Genomic DNA, 12,335 nt, shown 5'->3' with positions numbered 1-12,335 from the left:
TGCTCAGGTTGTGAGCTCACAGTTTGTGAGTTCAAGTACAGCTTCTGGCTGTGTGCTAACAGCTCAGAGCCAGAAGCCTGCTTCAGATTCTGTGTCTCCTTCTCTCTGCCCCTCCCTCACTTGCACTCTGTGTCTCTCTCTCTGTTTCTCAAAAATAAATAAACATTAAAAAAATTTGTAATAAATTAAAAAAAAATAAAACCACTATTATATGTTATAATTTTTCTATAACTTAAGGCAATATCTAAATGGAAATTATCACAATGAAATAGCTTATGTGGTTAATAAATAGCTTATGTGGTTAATAAAATCAGAAAAATATTTGTGATTAATTTTCATAATTAATGACAAAATTATTAAAATCATCTATCATTTCTCTAAATAAGCATGGGAAATAATGCTCTAATGTCCCAGAGGTCATCAAGGCATGGAACTTCAAACAAATATAACCACCAAGTCTAAGTGATGATTTATGGTCATGGATATACATATGAATCACAAGTGTATATCTATAAATATTCCTAATTTTATATATATATATATATATATAATATAACATATATATATTCCTAATTACATGTGAAACCAAGAGGCACTGCTGTTATTGACATAAAATACAATTCACTATTTTTAAAATATTGGTATGCAAGAAATAAAATACTGTTTTCAGGAAGAGGGCTAGGGACAGTTGATTTACTAACAATTCTCCTTATGGCAAAAAAAAAAAAATAGAGACACTTCTAATATCTCTGTCTCTTTTAAAATAAATTCTAAGCACACTGAAATGCTACAGATTTGTTCTAACAGAGCAAAGTATGTAGATCAGGTGCCTGGTTTTCTAATAAATACTTACATGCTGTCGGATACGCTTGTCAAGATGCCACAGTTGTAAGTAAAAAGCCATATCCTTCAGAAAAATAGTTGGTATCTATAATGAATACACGGGGACAGCAATAGCTACTGTCTACTAAAATTATAACCCAACTGCTATTTTACAATTTCAGGAAGCACCATAGCTCATAATAGCAGTAATTTACATGCAAACAGACACAACTGTGTTATTTTACTACCAATTATAGTCTTATATATATTTCCGTGTCACTGTCTACATCTGCAAATGGAATTAACTTAGAAGCTTAAAGAATACAAACTAGTTCACCACAAGAAAACATGCTAACAAATGCTGGATTTCTAAAACAAGGAATCAATACATGTTTATTAAACTCATATTAATTATGAATAAAACCGCAATTCGGTGTGGAGAGGACACTGCTTGCCTTTCCAATATCTGGCACCATTGACAGAAGAGCGTGTGTTAAGAGAAATGAAAAGAAAAACTCAGTTTCATACGGCGTATAATACATTCTAGCTCTCAGACTTTTGAAGATCTCAGTTTCGTGTTTCCTGGCTTTTATGACAAAAGCACTCATTCAATGAACATTTAAGCTGCTAGCCAGTCTAGATGATACATAGACATATCACTCACTTTTTTTCTCAATGAGCTCATAGTTAACCAGCTGAGAAAGGATACACTCACACAGAATACACTTCTCAAGAGAAAAAAACAGAGTGTAAACACTGAATATGACCATCTTTCTTAAGGAGGCATGTGATGGCAATAAAATGAATCTCTTGAAGTTTGATTTTGTGACCACATACCCATCACTTTTCACTAACTTAGGCAACCACAAAACAACTTGAAAAGATTTTATGTAAAAATTGACTGCATATCTGAGGAGTAATATTTGGGGTGGTAATTTCGGTAATTTCCAATTGTCCTCACACACACCCTTTCCTTTTGAAAGGCATGACAAGAAGAGGCTCAGAATTGGGGTGAGGAGGCAGCTAATTTACAGGACCCAGGGCAAACTCTTCTCTTGCCTGAGTTTAAGAGAGGGATTAATATGGAGATAGTTTGAAACGACTAGCGATTGGGATTGTTACTTGCTGTATGGTATAATGTCAACACTGTTTATGGTTTAGTTTGGACCTATTGTGGAGCGATGCATTAAATATAAAATATGCATTTTTAATGAAACATCATTCTGAATTATGTCTCATCAACAAAGTTGATATTGAACATAAAAGTTAAACAAAATTATTTTTTTAACATTCATAATCCAACGTAGAGGTCCTAGGGATATTACTAAGCATATGAAAATTAGGAGAGAAAAAATTACTGAAGTATCAGCATCTACTTCAAAAATTAATGCTTGGATGCATATTGCTCTGTGAGGCATGCATTTTTATATAGATCAAATGATTTCTTGTAATTAATTGAACTCATCTGCAATGCTAAGTTTTGTTGTGTATTCATGAAAGTTAAGATAATAGCTTTTAAGGCGTTAGCTTCATTAGCAACAGAAGATTTTAAAACTTCAATAACAGAATTCATGAAATCTAGTTAATTTCAGTAACGTTTGACATTTTTCAGTTCAATTCATAGAATCAAAGTAAATCTTCAGAAAGTTCATCCATGTAAGGTGACATATCTTATATTTTATAAATGCTACTTATAGTTAGTTAAAAATTAAATGATGAAGATAAAACAATTTCAAGATGATAACACAGAGAACATTTTCCGTGAATTATTATATAAAAGAAAGAACATTCTCATCAAATTTTTAAAATTTTATAATAAAATCAGAAAATGAAATCAAAAGACATACAGATTGTAACCCACAAGTATCCAGTCAAATAATCTTCAACAAAGCAGGAAAGAACACCCAATGGGGAAGACAGTCTCTTCAACAAATGGTGTTGGGAAAACTGGACAGCAACATGCAGAAGAATGAAACTGAACCACTTTCCTACACCATACACAAAAATAAACTCAAAATGGATTAAAGAGCTAAATGTGAGGCTGAAACCAGAAAAATCCTATAGGAAAACACAGGCAGTAACCTCTTTTGTTCCTCAAATAGTTAAAAATACAACTACACTAGGATCCAGCATTTGTACTACTAGGTATTTACCCAAAAAATGCAAAAAATAATAATTCAAAGAACATATATACCCTATGTTTATAGTAGCATTATCTGCAACCGTCAAATTTGGAAATGGCCCAAATGCCCATCATCTGATGAATGGGTAAAAAAGTAGTATATTATGGAAAAATGGAATATTATTCAGTCATAAGATGAATGAAATCTTGCCATTTGCAAATGACACAGATGGAGCTAGGGAGTATTATGCTTCGTGAAATAAGGCAGAGAAAGACAAATACCATACGATTTCACTCATATGTGGAATTTAAGGAACAAACCAAATGAGCATATAGGAAAAAAGAGGGAGGGAGGCAAACCAAGAAACAGACTTTTGTTTTTCATTAAAAAGACTACATTTACTTATTTTTGAGAGAGACAAAGTGTGAACAGGGGAGGGGCAGAGAAAGAGGGAGACACAGAATCTGAGGCAGGCTCCAGGCTCTGAACTGTCAGCACAGAGCCTGACGCAGGGCTCGAACTCTTGAACCATGGGATCATGACCTGAGTCGAAGTCTGATGCTTAACTGACCTAGCCACCCAGATGCCCCAGAAACAGACCTTTAACTATAGAGAACAGACTGATGGCTACCAGAGGGGAGGTGGGTGGGGAAGGGTGAAGTAAGTGATGGAGATTAAGGAGCGCACTTTCTGTGATGAGCACCAGGTGATTTAAGGAAGTGCTGAATCACTATATTATATCCTGAAGATAATATTACACTGTATTTTAGCTAACTAGAATTTAAATTAAAACTTAAAAAAAGATGTACAGATTGTCAACGAAGAGATTTTTAAAACGATCCTCTTCTCAGGCATGATTATCTACATATCATATTCCATAGGATCTGCTGAGAAGCTGCTACAGCAAATAAGTGGCTTTAACAAAGCTTCCAGAACACAAGGTAAATTTTTAAAAATAGTATTTCGAAACCCTAGAAATAAAAACTTAGAAGTTGAAAATTACCATTTACAACGATACCACAAAAATGAAACACATAGTTATAAATCCTGCAAAATACGTGTAAGACTTGTCTGCTGCAAAGTGTAACGATATTCACACATATATGGTTAATCGATTTTCTGCAAAGGTCCACAGGAAAAATGCCTAGAAACTGAAATGTACTTGGAATTGATTGTGTTGAAGACATAATTCATAAATACTTCCAAATAAGCTACACTTTTCACTGTACTAATTGAATTAGAAGCCGTCGTTTTCAAAATGTATGGATTCTTTGTACAGTTTGTTGTTACTAATTTTAATGAAGAATGTCCTATTGAACACAAAAAGATGCTTTACCATGTAATTTATTTCCTGCTTCCTGTTATCAATTGAAAACTTAAAAGGTAGGGATTGCAAAATCAACTAAATGTCCTACAAGTGTTTTCATTTTTATTTTAATGAGTTCTGTGTTTTTGTCTTTTGTGCTCACAACTGTTGTAATGTATTTAATTTAATTAGTTAATGATTTTACCTCCAAAAGGTTTCAGTTTTTAAGATTGTTTTGGAATATAATTATTGAAATAAAAATTTAGGAATATGAAATATTGAAATGTATCAATTTGGTGTCAAAGGAATAACTAAAATATAAAATAATTAGTTTTAAACTGCGCACAAGAGTGTTTCATTTAGCAACCATACATGGACAAAAATAGCCATGTTAAGGAACCATCAAAGCACAAAAGCCTAATAATGTTATTTTAGAACAACAACAAAAATAAAGTGCAAGATTCAATTTCTATAATTTTTTAACATTTATTTGTTTTTGAGAGACAGAGAGACACAGTGTGAGCAGGGGAGAGGCAGAGAGAGAGAGAGAGAGAGAGACACACACACACACACACACACACACACACACACACAGAATCCAAAGTAGGCTCCAGGCTCTGAGCTGTCAGCACAGACCCCGACATGGGGCTTGAACCTATGAACTGTGAGATCATGACCTGAGCTGAAGTCAGATGCTTAACCCACTGAAACATGCAGGTGCCCCAAGGTTCAATTTTTAAGTGTTATAACTGGGAAAAAAATCTTTCAAAGGAGCTTCTACTTGAAATTGGATAAATTATATTTTATAGCATCATGGAATTAAATTGAGCCCTACACTCTTTTTAACATCTAAATTTGGCAAAACATCCAAAACAGTTCATCTAATTTAGCAAGTCTTTAATTAAAATACTATTTGCCAATAAAATGTAATCCAATGAAGGTAAAATAGTCTATACCTGTGAAAACATTTGGATAATATTTATACATTTAAAAAATTAAAAAATGTATCCATTACTTAGCATTTCCTCTGACTTTACCAGGTAAGCTGTGAAGACAGTGCTTTCTTAATTAAAAACTTAAGTTTGACAGTAAAGAATAAAAAAGTGTAAGCTATTTAAAATTTGTGAACCATAAAATGCAGTTTTTAAGACTATTGCAGGCAATTTTTTAAGAAATAAACAACTCACAACTTAAAAACATCATTTCCACAAAGTACTAGTTGCAGAGTATTAAGTATTAGGTAGGATAAGTTGAAGTATGGAAATACAGCTCAGACCATTTTATTTATGCTATTTTTAAAGCCCCTGTAATTAGTAAAACATTCATGTAATCTCAATTAAATAAATGTAGATAGATGTTAATTTATAGAATAAATTCATTTCAGTAATATTTTTGAATATGACTATTTCTATAGTGAACAATATAATCAGTCCAACATTTTGTTGAATAAATATTTCACAAAAATGTGTAAAAATAGATTCTATTTCTGAGTTTTCTCCCACTCTTTCACCTATCCTGTTTTGGATGATACTTTTTCTTTTCTTTTTTAACTTTCCCTTCACAACTCTAATATTGTAGTAGGGTCCAGCAGAGATTTTTAGGATAAATGCTTATATATTTTTTTTCTCTTTTGGTTCCCTGCTACTAAATATATTATCTTTCCATTTGAACAAGACTTTACTTAATAAATAGAACAGGGGGTAGTTATTTTCATCATCCCTTAAAGAAATATTCCAGAAGTTTACTATATAGTTGGCTATATTCCTGGAGTTGGGGTGAGATAATAGGCCAACCAACATTTAAGTTCCTGCTTTATTTTCCTTGATCATCTACAGGGGAGATGTAGCTTAAACATCCCCAATCCCCACATGTGCTAAATGTACCACCAGGACTACATGACCGGGACACTGAATTAAGGCTAGTGTTCTCTTGAACGCTTCTTTTTTTTTTTTTTTTAAGTTTATTTATTTTGAGAGACAGAGCAGAGGAGGGGCAGAGAGAGAGAGAGGGAGAGAGAGAGAGAATCCCAGGCAGGCTCCATGCTGTCAGCACGGAGCTCCAAGCGGGGCTTGAACTCTCGAACCGTGAGATCATGACCTGAGCCAAAACCAAGAGTCAGATGCTTAACCTACTGAGCCACCCAGGTGCCCCTCTTGAACACTTCTGATACAGATGTTTGATATATTCATGAGATTCCTCTGTGGAAGGGACTTTAGTTGAGTTGAAATGATAAGTAAGGATTACTAAATATAAAAAGAGTAGGAAACACGGGTGCCTGAGTGGTTCAGTCGTTTAAGCATCCACTCTTGATTTTAGCTCAGGTCGTGATCTCACCATTTTTGAGATCGAGCCCTGAGTGGGGATCTGTGCTGACAGTGCAGAGCCTGCTTGGGATTCTTTCTCTCCCTCCCTGCCTTTCTCTCTCTCTCTCTCTCTCTCTCTCTCTCTCTCTGACACTCCATAGCTCAATCACTCTTTTTCTCAAAACATAAATAAACTTTTATTTTAAAGAGTAGGAAACAAAGTGGCAAACACAGAGGTGGGATGACTTGGGACATGATGAGTAGGAGGGCCTTGAAGGCAGTGAGAATAAACTGTTGTCAAATGAGCCCCATTAGAAGGGAACCCAAACACCACAAGCTCTGTGTCACAGGTTAAGGAGTTTAGCATTAATGGATCATAAGAAGAGAAGAGTAGGATCAAATTTGCATTTTGAAAGGACAAATGTGTGTGTGTGTGTGTGTGTGTGTGTGTGTGTGTCTGTCTTTCTGTCTTAGAAAAGGACCCAGAGGGAATGCTATGAATACAGTTAATGGGGAGTTAGATATAAGAGGTATGTTGTGTTACAATTAATAAAACCATATATAATGGACTATAAATGGCAGTTGGGAAGTATGAGAAACACAGCTCCATCCGTCTCTGAATGTTCAGTTTAAAAAAAAAAAGTTTTAATTAACTTTTAATCAAAAATATTATATTGAGGAGTGACTGATATATAATGTTATACTAGTTTTAGGTGTACAATATAATGATTCAACATTTGTTTATACTATAAACTGGTTGCCATCATAAGTCTAGTTACCATCCATCACTATGAAAGTTACAACATTTTTTTTCTTGGGATGATAACTTTTAAGATTTACTCTCTTGACAGCTTTCACATATGCACTACAATATTGCGCACCGTCTTCCCCATGCTGTACTTTACATCTCCACGACTTATTTTGTCACTGGAAGTGTGTAGCTCTTGACCTCCTTCATCCCTTTTGCCCACCTCCTCAACCCCTGCCTCCTGGCAACCACCATTCTGTTCTCTGTATCTATGAGTTCTGTTTCGTTTTGTGTAAACACACAATCATTCTTACGATTTTTAGATTTCATGTGTAAGTGATATCATATATTTGTTTTTCTCTGTCTTATTTCGCTTAACATAATACCCTCTAGGTTCATGCATACTGTAATAGTTGGCAGGATTTCATCCTTTTTATGGCTTTTCTATGCTATATGTACATACATATACCATATCTCCTTTATTCGTCTATCCGTTTATGGACACTTAGATTGTTTCCACACATTGGTTATTATAAACTACAATGCTACAATGGTCATAAGAGAGCATGTCTTTCCAATTAGTGGTTTTATTTTCTTTAGATAAATACTCAGAAGCGGAATTCCTGGATCACATAGTTGTTCTACTTTTAATTTTATAAGGAGCCACCACGCTGTTTTTCATAGTGGCTGCGCCAGTTTACGTTCCCACCAACAGTGCATGAGTGATTGGTTTTTCCACATTTCTGCCAGCACCTATTATCTCTTACCTTCTCAATAATAACCATTCTAACAGGCGTTAAGGTGATATCTCACTTTGGTTTTGATCTATATTTCCCTGATAATTAGTGATGAGCCTCTTTTCATGAACTGTTAATCATGTGTGTATTTTCTTTGGAAAAATGTCTATTCAAGTCATTTTTCCAATGTAAAATTGGATTATTTGGGTTTTGTTTGTGGTTTTTTGCTATTGAATTGTAGGAGTTTTTGGATTTTTTGTTCTTTTCTTGTTTTTCTCTTTAAATGTTCATTTATTTATTTTGAGAGGGACAGATGGTGTGGGGGGACACGGAGGAGGGACAGGGAGAGAGGGAGAGAGAGAATCCCAAGCAGGCTCTGAGCTGTCAGAGCAGAGCTGGACATAGAGCTTGATCTCAGACCATGAGATCATGACCTGAGCCAAAATCTAGAGTCGGGTGCTTAGCTGACTGAGCCACTCAGTCACCCCTGTATATTTTGGATATAAAGTACCTATCAGATATATGATTTGCAAATATTTTCACCTCTTCTGTAGGTTGCCTTCTCATTATGTTAATTATTTCTTCTGCTGTGAAGAAAGTTTGTGGTTTGATGTCATCCCGCTCCAAATGTTTATTTTTGCTCTTTTGCCTGTGCTTTTGGTGTCATATTTAATGACTTATTGCCAAAAACAATATCTCTATGCTGTCTTCTAGAAGTATTAGATGAGCTTCAGGTCTTACATTTTGTCCCTATACATTGCAAGTTAGTTTTTGTGGTTGGTGTAAGATTAGGCTCTAGATTTATTCTTTGTCTGTGGATTTCCTTTTTTTCTTAACACAATTTGTTGAAAAGATTATTATTTCTTCTTTGAGTATTCTTGGCTTCCTTGTCAAGTATTAGTTGACTGTGAATACGTGACTTTATTTCTGGGCTCTTGATTCTGCCTGATTGGTTTTATGTGTCTGTTTTTATGCCAGCAGCATAATTTTTTTTTTTTTATTGTTGTAGTTTTGTAGTATGATCTTAAATCAAGAAGTGTGATGTGTGATTCCTCCAGTTCTGTGCTTTAGCAAGATTGGTTTGGCCATTTGGGACTTTTGTGTTTCCTTTGAATTTCAGGTTTTGTTTTTTCTGTGACAAATACCTTTGGAATTTTGATAGGGATAGCACTGAGTCTATAGATGGCTTTGGATAGTATGAACATTTTAATAATACGAACCCTTCCTATCCATGACCATGGGATATTTTTCCATTTATTTGTGTCTACCTCAATATTTGTTCTCAAGGTAGAGTTTTAGTGTACATATCTTTTACTTCCTTGTTTAAATTTAATAAATTTAATCTGCTTCAGTTACTATACTCAGTTGTCCAGAGAGAATCTCACAGACATACTACGGAACAAGAGAACCAAGCTAAATCAGTATGTGATATAGGATTCCATTTAGATCAAATTTTTAAAATCTCCAAAAATAACTCTATGCCTCCCTTTGGAAGAGATGGGGTAGGAGAATCAAGGATTTGCTCTGGAAAGCCATTCTATATCTTGATGAGCATGGTGGTGCCTTACCTTGAAAATAGGCAGATAATAGCTTTTAGAAAGACAAAAGGTGAAAAACAAAAGGTGGCTATTTGAAAACTAGTGTAGTGCATGTTAGCATGTTAGCACACACAATAGCACTTTGGGTGACAATGGTGGGTCCGTGTGGTGAGGTTTAAGGAACTTAAAAATTGAATATAGCAATTGTAGTCAAAGGGCTTAAAAAACCAGTTCAAGAAAGTCTAAAGTATGATGATTTGGGGGTAAAGAGATTTCATAGGTGGAGATAGTTCAAGATATCTCACTACCTACATGTAATGCCAATAACATGTTTTATACATGTCTTATTTTATATATCTGCTTACATATGTGGTTTATTTTATTATTTTCCTTAAACCTAAGAGTGCTTGTCCTGTATTTCTGATACTTCAAGGAATGGTCACAAGAAAAGGAGATAATGTCATTTGGTGAAATCACATACAATAATCACCTGGGGAAGTTTATGAAAAACATTATAAGGAGCCACACTCATAAATCAAATATTTCTTTTAAAAAAAGATCCATGCTTGTAGCTTTGGTTACACAGTGTAGACTTTTAAAATATTGTTTGTACTTGCAGTTTTACCTCAAAATATTTTAGGAAGAGAAACGATGGTGTGCTTGTTATGACAGTGTTGGCCTACATACGTAGTGTTAAAGTCATTGAACAGTAGGGATCCTTTCGGATCAGTCAGTTCCACATATACAGGCACACATTTGCTAGAATATCGGTTGCATTAAAATTGTCTTCCATCTACTGAAGTTAAGGAAGTAACACAAAAGTACCTATTGAAAAGTATGCATTCACACAGACACACAAAGCAAACATTAAAATTCTGATGAGCTAAAGTAAAGTTCTTGAACTAAATTATGGCCCTTTGCACATGAAAATTCAGATGAATAATATTTGTTGGTCTTATTATTGTTAAAGGCCTATTACAATATTAGAGCAAAACGCAAAACAGAGTAACAGATATATTGGCTTACTATATTTACCTAGAACATATGGGATAAAGTCATCTTTAAAAAAAATGGCTTGGATTGTTAAAGAACGAATATAAGGGAGAAGTTTGCATTGAGATTTGACCACTGCTGTCTTTAGTGTAAATAATTGTGGCTCACATAATTATGCGCTTGGTAGTTGATAGAAACACTCATACGGCTAAGGGTTGAAACACAGTTAGTAAGTTTTGTGATTGATTTTCAAATCATTCATAGTCTTAAAACCACATGGAATTGCTTTTAGACATTTTTAAGGAAACAATAAAATTATTCTTTGGTCACTTTGTTAGTGATAGTTTAGCTATATAGAAATTACAGTGCTTTTTACTATATTGACTGGATCCAAGATTATGAACACATACATTATGTTATAGATTGGCTTATATAATACATATTTTATTATCTATGATTCTGAAATATCCAGAAGTCTCCTCTACCCTCCTAAATCATTACAAATTACTATATCATATATGATGGGAAACCTGTGGAATTATAGTCACATTTTTAATAATAATCAATTTCAGAATATAATGTTATGTAAAAGTAAAATATGTTTTCTTTGTTGTCTTCAATTAAATTTTTTCTTTATCTTATTTTGTGTAGAAAACTAATATTTAACAAGATACATAGCCTATAGAGTAAAAATGGATAAAGTGGCAATGTTTATTATATATTAAAGTATTCTATTTTGTCTAGTAGAGAAGTACAAATTCGAATGGCTTTGCTAATAATCACCTTGCAGATGTTATTTATTTAAAATACATAGTGCATGATATTTTAAAATTTGTTTTGGGGATTGACTATGTTATTTTAGACCTACTCAAAAACAAGCAACATTATAAAAAAGTGATATGATGATTACTCATGGTCATTTTAAACTCCAATTTATACAAACATCCACAAAAAGAATGCCCAAAGGACTCATCACAAAGGAATAAATGGCTTCTCTCTAAGAAGTAAACTCAAAACTCAGGTATGTATTTTTATTAGAGAAAATAAAAATCAATATCTCCTTGTATGTACCTGTGTGACTATAATAGATTCATTGTTATACATGGACTGTGTCTAATAATAATGCCAACTTTGGTTAAGACTCTTTAATGCCAATCATTTCATATATACTTTTTTGAAAACTTCTGCTTATGGGTTCTTAGTATTTATTTGGTAATATCAAGGAGAAAGCCCCCAAAAGGATATTCAGTCTGTATAATGCCCTGCTCTTTAGCTCTGGCCACGATGGGAGAGGGGCCTAGGCTTTGCCTGGCCTCAGTGAGGCCTGGATGTGGCCAGGAGAGGATGGTTCATATCCTATCTGAGGCTGCAAGAAGATCAGTGGCAAAGTGTACTAATTTGGGCAAAACTGAAGTACTTCATGGGTCTAAATTATGACTTGTCATTGTGGTTCATAATCAACATCTGTCATCGGAAGGTCCATCAGGCTGTGACCATCTACTGCCAACTGGTATTATTTTCATATGCTGTGGCCATTATTACAAGGAACGAATAACCGTGTTATTACCAGGGGTGTGTTTGCAATTTGCTTTTCCATTCACATGTCCATTTTGTGAATAATAAGTATCGTAAACTGAGCACAGAATATATTACGGGCACCAGGCACTCTGGGTGGCCTACAGCAATATGGTCACCCTGGTCTTCCTCTGATTCCTCAAACACACCTTGTTTAAGCCCAGTTCCCAGCCTTTGTATTTGATGTTCT

Source organism: Leopardus geoffroyi, chromosome B1, assembly GCF_018350155.1.
Source record: "Leopardus geoffroyi isolate Oge1 chromosome B1, O.geoffroyi_Oge1_pat1.0, whole genome shotgun sequence".
Lineage (NCBI taxonomy): Eukaryota > Metazoa > Chordata > Mammalia > Carnivora > Felidae > Leopardus > Leopardus geoffroyi.
The sequence above is the reverse complement of the archived record's forward strand: the minus strand, read 5'-3'. Positions refer to the sequence as shown.